Raw genomic sequence first — 8,472 nt, forward strand, 5'->3', positions numbered from 1 at the left:
ACCTCATGGAAGACAATACAGCCACATTACCATAACTCTGTTTATACAGGAGCCACCATTATGAGATTTGCATCTAATTATTGTATAAATGAATGAGTAAAGATGAAACTATTTGTGAAATGATGTAATGTGATTTTAAACCTTTAATGTGAAGGAATTGTATTCCCTTTAAAGTTTAACTAAGTCATTGGCCCGCCCCCATGAGCACAGACATGATCTGGCTCATGGGACAGCCCTTTTCTACTGTTACAAACAAAACCCCCCATGTTACGAATCCCTTTTGGCCCGACAGTCTAGGGGGATGGTAACGAGACCCGTAACATGACCCATGCAAAGTGTAGCTGAGCTGGACCCAAGGAAAGAAACAAATATCCCAAAATACCCCTAAGCTAGACTAGCCTACTTCAATACAGCTAACTAACTAACCAAAAATACAGTGGGTGGTCCGCCCAGTTCTAACCAGTGTTTTTATACAAAGTATTCCTACGGGTAATGTATGTCCATGGGTGACTTCTCGGTACCCCCTTTTCCCACTGTCCAACAAACACCATAACAAAACCAATACTCACAGGTGGGGACAAGGTGACATGTAGTTGCAAAAACCAAACAAGAGATCTACAGACAGATGGCATTGAAAGAGAGATTGAGCTCTAAAGCAAACAACAGACAGGGTTTTTAAACCAAGGGAAAGGGAATGTGATAGGGTAATGGAAACAGGAGGAGTTGTGTCTTCTGATTAGCGACTGATTGATGACTGATTGGGGAATGATGATTGCCACCTGTGCGGAGGAGAGAAAATAAATACACACACAGGATACCTGTATCTGTAACACCCCACCTGAAGAAATCTTCACCAGACCACACGTACATCGATGGACACCGAGGGGGCAAAGGTTGAGTTTAGATCACAAAAACCTCAGTATAAGCTAAGGTTGTAATGGTTGTTGAATTCCTAACCATACCACGTGGTGCATTGGCTACACGGGTGGAAATGGTTAAACGCCGAGGCTATCGATCCTGGCAGAATAAGAGCAAATCTTAGATACTAATTACTAGTCTGCAGCAAGAAATTATGTCAACCTGGAATGCGAAGACCGACACCCACCGAAACATCTATTCCATAAGAACATTTCTGAATGGAACTCTGAAGTATCGATTCTAACCACGAAAGACTTCAGGGAAGCAGAGAGACGCTCAGATGAACTTTCCAACAGAAGGACTGATGATTCCCATAGAGATCACGACGGCACACTGGGGGTAAATATATATTGATTGCAATTATTCCCGACTGAGTGAGCGTTCATGTGCAAAGGATTAGCATTTCAATCAATATAATTGTCAACTGTGTAGTGACTCCTTTTTGTCTTTCCCGCCCTTCTCAGTCCACACCCACTTCCCTTTGTCCACCAAGCCGTCATATCGGCTTAGCCTACTAGGGAACCTCCCCTATCATATCCTTGTAACCATATCTACTGTTGTTTGTTTATGCATTTCTGTGATTATTTAGTTAGTTAGTTAGTTAGTAAAGAAATGATTAAGACAATTGGTGTGTGGATGATTCATAGTAAAGGCTGGGTTCGTGCAGCCTTTAAGAATTTACGACATTTGGAATGAGACTAACGTGAGGTAAAGAATAATTCATACATTAGAAGACTAATTGATCCGATACTAAAATATGGGTTTGGTGGTTGCCAGGAGAGCGCTACCTTCCCAAATGCATAGTGCCAACTGTAATTTGGTGGAGGAGGAATAAGGGTCTGGGGATGTTTTTCATGGTTCGGGCTAGGCCCCTTAGTTCCAGTGAAGGGAAATCTTAAAGCTGAAGCATACAATGACATTCTGGACAATTCTGTTATTCCAACTTTGTGGCAACAGTTTGGGGAAGGCCCTTTCCTGTTTCAGCATGGCAATGTCCCGGTGCACAAAGCTAGGTCCATACAGAAATGGTTTGTCAAGATGGGTGTGGAAGAACTTGACTGGCCTAAACAGAGCCCTGATGTCAACCCCATTGGACACTTTTGGGATGAATTGGAACACTGACTGCGAGCCAGGCCTAATCGGCCAACATCAGTGCCAGACCTCAATAATGCTCCCGCAGCAATGTTCCAACATTTCATGTAAATCCTTCCCAGAAGAGTGGAGGCTGTTATCGCAGCAAAGGCTGAGCCAACCTCATATTAATGCCCATGATTATGGAATGATATATTCGACCAGCAGGTGTTCACATACTTTTGGTCATGTAGTGTACTTAGAGTAAAGAATGAATAATCATACTAATTAGGTGGGTGCGCCTCCAGGGTGGCGCAGCGGTCAAAGGCACTGTATTTCCTCTGACACATTGGTGCGGCTGGCTTCTGGGTTAAGTGTGAATTGCGTCATTTGCCTGGTTGTGTTTCGGAGGACGCACGGCTCTCGACCTTCGCCTCTCTCTCTCGTCTGTACAGGAGTTGCAATGATGTGACAAGACTGTAACTACCAATTGGATATGAAGAAATTGGGGAGAAAAAGGGGTTTAAAACAATATATAAAAAAAATATTTAAAAAATACAATAAATATGTGTATATATATATATATATAATAATTAGGTGGGTGCCTATATTTGTTCTATTTCACCAAGATTAGACACGTGTGAATTGGAAATGTATTTTCATGCATATCCCACTCCCCCTGAGACACCCTCAGAGAGCTGGGTCAAGGCCACGATTACCAATAATAAGCAAGCACCTATGTAATTCGTGTCCCATAGAGAATGTTTAACCATTCTAAGGAGTTACTACATATCTCCCATATTGCCTATAAGTGTAGTGCCAAAAACAGACACATTATCACATATTTTACCCATATTTTTGCACTGATATTCCCAGTCCTTTTATACCTGACTGTCTTCCTTATGCAAATGTTTTGCTTTGTTAAAATGTTAATATGATTATATTTTGTAGTGAGTTCCATTTCAAATGCTTTGTCCACATGTGTGCACTATGAAGAACTCACTCAGCCAGGTCAACCATTGACCATCTCCTGTAAGGTCTCATACTCTTTATCTAGCTATTGGACAGCCTGCAGGAAAAGCATTGGAGTGGATTGGAAGCATATATACTGTACTGGATACACATCCTTTAAGGATTCCTTGAAAAACAAATACACCCTCATGTTAGAATCCTCCAGCAATACTGTGACTTTAACAGGACAGAACCTGCAGACTGAAGACACAGCTGTGTTTTATTGTGCCAGAGACTCAGTGATACAAACCAGGGCCAGACATGTACAAAAACTCACTCATCCCTTAAACAGTTGGAGCAATATGTTTCAATCAGTAAATGGTGATATTAACCTTCTTGCTGTAATAAAATCAAGTCTAATCCCCTCATGTAATTTCTAATTCTGTTTGTACTACATTGATATCATTGACAGGATAACAAATAATTGGCTTAGACTGAATAGATATGGTTTTCTCAATGTTTAGCTCCAACCTTCTCCATAATATAAAATATAAGTTCCAAACTGTGGACCTTCTTTTTAAGTCAATATGATAAGAGCTTTACTATGTCCAACAGTGGAGGCTGCTGAGGGGAGGATGGCTCATAATAATGTCTGGATTTGATCGTAATGGCTGGAACGAAGTGATAGGAATGGTATGACAAACGTGTTTGAAATGATTCCATTCACTCCATTCCAGACACTATTATGAGCTGTCCTCCCCTCAGCAGACTCCACTGATGCCCACCTCTACAGTATAACCACTCCTTCCATCCATCACTCTACGTCAATGCAAACCCATCCTCTTGTTTTTTCCTTACTTAAACCGTGTCTGTCTGTCTGTCCTTAGAGGCCCTTTGAGTCCTGGAGAGTAAAGAAGAGCAGCTCCCACCAGTTCATCTTCAATGCAAACCATGTTCCCTGCATCTCTGCTGCTGCTGCTGGCAGCTGCCTCCTGTGAGGCTCTCTGTTAAGAAAATAGACATTTCTTACAACTCTGGAATGATCATTTCTAATTTCAGATGAAAATGGTCAATTACAGTATGTGTATTGATGTGTGTTTCTCCTTCCAGGTGTCTGCTGTGGTATTGAACTCATCCATTCTGGTCCAGTGGTTATAAAACGAGAAGAGTCTTTCAGCATCTCCTGAAATTCTCTGGGTTTTCTATATCTTCTTACTGTCCTCACTGGATATGACAAGCTGAAGGCAAAGCTTTGGAGCATGTTGGTTATACATGCAGTAGTAGTACTTTGAGTGTTGGACTAGTAACCGAAAGGTTCCATGTTCAAATCTCAGAGCTGACAGTTTACAAATCTGTCGTTCTGCCCCTGAACAGGTAGTTAACCCACTGTTCCTAGGCCGTCATTGAAAATAAGAATTTGTTCTTAACTGACTTGCCTAGTTAAATACAGGTAAAATAAAATATAAATTCTGACTGAAGACACAGCTAGGTGTTATTGTGCTCGGTGGACACAGTGATACAAACCATGACCAGAGCTGTACAAAAACCCTTCCTCCAGGGATTCATTGTATAATAGGACTCCATAAATTGAATAGAACATAGATGCTCCTCAATATCCAATGTGTAAATTAATTTAAGCTGGAACTAAATGTTTGAATTGTTTGCCAACCTTGATGGTATTCTAATTGATGTCTAGTAAACATTCAATGAACTCATCCATGATCCATTGCATGTTTTAATCATTCATAAGATGAAGATGGCCTCGCCAATACAGAACAAGAAGGTCTAAGCTCTGTATTATCAAAAATATACAAATATAAAATAATATGTTATAAATGAAATATCCAAAAATTTGAGACCATTAACACAGTTGTGACTAGATAGAGTACAGCTATGAACGGAAATGACTTTTCATAGCAGGTTAGGAGAGCATTCTAGTGAACCCTTACCCTTTTCCTAACCATAACCAATAACACTCCTGGGTTATGATACAAAAAATATTGGCAGAGTGTAACACTGTCATCTTATCACAGTCCTGCATAAAATTGTCTTCCTGTATAAGTCTGGCTTTGACGTGGACAACACAGATTATTCATAGCATGCACAGTTATCAAATACCTTGAAAAAATATATAAACACAGCATGTAAAGTGCTGGTCCCATGTTTCATGAGGTGAAATAAAAGATCCCAAAAATGTTCCATAAACACAACAAGCTTAATTCTCACACTTTTAGAGCACAAATTTGGTTACATTCCAGTTAGTGATTTCTCATTTGCCGAGATAATCCATTTGCCTGACAGGTGTGGCATGTCAAGAAGCTGATTAGAAAGCACAATCATTACACAGGTGCACCTTGTGCTGGGGACAATAAAAGGCCACTCTAAAATGTGCAGTTTTATCACACAACACAATGCCACAGATGGCGAGGGAGCATGTGATTGGCCTTGCTGACTGCAGGAATATCTACCAGAGCTGTGGCGAGATAATTGAATGTTCATTTCTCTACTATAAGCTGCCTCTAATGTTGTTTTAGAGGATTTGGCTGTATGCCCAACTGGCCTCACAACCGCAGACAACATGTATGGTGTCGTGTGGGCAAGGGGTTTGCTGATGTCAACATTGTAAACAGACTGCCCCATGGTGATGGTGGGGTTATGGAATGGGCAGGCATAAACTACGGAAAACAAATACAATTGCATTTTGTCGTACTCACACAGGCTGAACAGTCAGTCCAGGGGACCCCGAGGGTTCCTCAAACTCACAAGTGCCTGTAGTGGACTTACTCTAAGCAGCACTAATATGTACTGGATCCACCAAGCACCTGGAAAAGTACTTGAATGGATAATTTACTATTATTCTGACACTTACAAGAGGAATGCCCCAGTAGTAAGGGGCCGATTCACTGTATCGAAGAAATTTGTGCTTTCCTATCTCCACATGAGCCAGAGGACTCTGCAGTGTATTACTGTGCTATAGACTCACTATGGTTAAACTAATGAGAATAGCTGTAAAAAAAACATCTGGTAGAGAAAGGAAGGACCTGCCCAAACACACAGACACATGTATAGTATGACCAGTAGACCATGACAAGGGGAAACATGAGGAACAATTCTAATGATGTATCAAATAATAACACAATGATACACCAGTTAAATACATGGTGCTGGTGTTGTTGATGCACCAACAGGGGGCACTAGAGAGAATAAAGTATGATTTATGACACTATGTCAGGATGACGTGTGCATGCGCATATTTGGGCATCCGGTCAGGACATCCTGGCGGGAACTGATCACGTGCTTATGCCAATATATGGGCATCCTGTTCCTATTCTCACGCGTTAGAGGGTGTGCTAATTTATGCATATATTGCATTTATTCCTTTGAAGTTGTCATGATGATTGATGTGGCGGGACCTTTAGCATATGCGCTGATTATAAATAACATTGTTTAAACCTAGGGGGCTGTCTCGCCATATTGTATTCTTTCTTGAGTGTTTGACTTTTTAGTCCCCACATCCTCTGGGGTGTTTGGTTTTTTATCCCCCACATCCTCTGGGGGGTGAGATAAATTTGGATTTGAAAGGGCATATGTGCTAATGAATCGAAAGAGACACCGACACACTTCTTGGAAGGGGGTAGGCAGATATCTGAACATACCGTTTGCATGGTAGTGCAAACCTTGGTTTCAAACAACCCCTGCAGACAGAGAGAGAGAGAGAGAGGGCCTTGAGTGCAGATGCCCGGGCATTGTTGAACACACTCCCCCTACCCTTTTAATTTTTGAAACACATACACGCTCATGGCTTTCCGTAAGTATTTTTCTTTGCGACTGTCACGTTCTGACCTTAGTTCCTTTGTTATGTCTTTAGTTTGGTCAGGGCGTGAGTTGGGGTGGGTAGTCTGTTCTTTTTTCTATGGTGTGGTTTTGTGTTTGGCCTGGTATGGTTCTCACTCAGAAGCAGGTGTCGTTCGTTCTCTCACCCCGACAATTTAAACCTTTTTACTATTCCTTTCTTACAGATATAGGGCCTGGTTAGCATTGATCATTATCCGTATCCAATTCACCATGCTAGGCTCTCATGCACGCTCCATCAAAGCTCTGTAAGTTTTCTTTTTTTAACCTTTATTTAACTAGGCAAGTCCGTTAAGAACAAATTCTTATTTTCAATGACGGCCTAGGAACAGTGGGTTAACTGCCTGTTCAGGGGCAGAACAGCAGATTTATACCTTGTCAGCTCAGGGGTTTGAACTTGCAACCTCCCGGTTTCCAGGCCAACATTCTAACCACTAGGCTACCCTGCCGCCTCTACACTCTAACCACTAGGCTACCCTGCCGCCTCTACACTCTAACCACTAGGCTACCCTGCCGATACATGAGAACTGACAGACTTTGTCGCATCTCCACTATATCTGTCATGTTACTGTGGTCTTTTTAAAAGTAAATAACCATGTGTGTAGATTGTACACTTTTGTTTCACAGTAGATGTGTTTAAGCCCACCAAGAAACACCTGATTTATCCCACAGTATTAATGAATAAGATGGGTAGAAAGTCATAAGTTTAAGTCATAAGTAAAGGCCTTTCAAAAAGAGGCTGTCATGATTGACTGTGGCACATATTTAACACGTATTGCTTGTTACAGAAGACTACTGTTGTACATTGAATATCCATTCATCCTTGTTACACCTTTATGTGTTGGCTCTCTGTCTGTACATGTGTGAAATGCGGTTTCCCTAAAGTTATTACACCCTAAACCTGAATCTGAAATTACCTTTAGGATCTTTCTAACCCCCTATTACTTTGGGGTTCTAATCTCCCTCTTTCAAAATCCCCCCGGTGTACATGCACCGAACATCCATAGGCTGGAGCCACCTCGAAGCTCTGTGCATGTACATATAAAGACAACTAAATAGGAAACTCAACAGTGTGTTGGGGCGAGAAACATTATTTACATGGTTGTTTTATTGTTGTTGAAAGCTTGAAATGTACACAATGCGAAGGGACCTTGTTTCTAACACCCCATTCTGAGACATACACACACACACACACACACACACACATACACACACAATTCCCCCCCAGACATTCCTGCTTCATAGACAACAACCCTAAGGGCAATAAAATAGGGTGTGTGGGGCCATTCTCTTTCGAATGTTCAAACCCCCCCCCCCAGTTCAACCAGGTCCCTACACATCAATCATCATGACAATTTCAAAGGAATATATGCATAAGTACGTGATCAGTTCCCGCCAGGATGTCCTGACTGGATGCCCAAATATGGGCATGCACACGTCATCCTGACATAGGGTCATAAATCATACGTTTGATGTGTGCCGTCTACTTTATTCTCTCTGGCACTCTCTCTCCATATGAATACAATAAAGACCGGTACTGATGAAGAATCTGCTATTTAAATGTATTACAAGAAAAAAGTATAATATGGATGTTGATTCAAAATGCTTTAGTTTGTCAAAATGAAAGTAGTGTCTTAAATATGTTTCATCCACCTCAAGTTAAGTGTTAGGGGGCGCTAT

General features: G+C 41.4%; 1 long non-coding RNA gene across 1 annotated transcript; it reads left to right on the forward strand.

The window, feature by feature from the left end:
* Positions 1-429: 429 nt before the first annotated feature.
* On the forward strand, positions 430-4,655 carry LOC116375940 (uncharacterized). The gene is made up of 3 exons (XR_004211359.1): positions 430-1,257; positions 3,828-3,934; positions 4,051-4,655. It is a non-coding gene; the product is annotated as an uncharacterized LOC116375940 (long non-coding RNA).
* Positions 4,656-8,472: the final 3,817 nt, after the last annotated feature.

This window comes from Oncorhynchus kisutch, linkage group LG10 (genome assembly GCF_002021735.2).
Source record: "Oncorhynchus kisutch isolate 150728-3 linkage group LG10, Okis_V2, whole genome shotgun sequence".
NCBI classification, from domain to species: domain Eukaryota; kingdom Metazoa; phylum Chordata; class Actinopteri; order Salmoniformes; family Salmonidae; genus Oncorhynchus; species Oncorhynchus kisutch.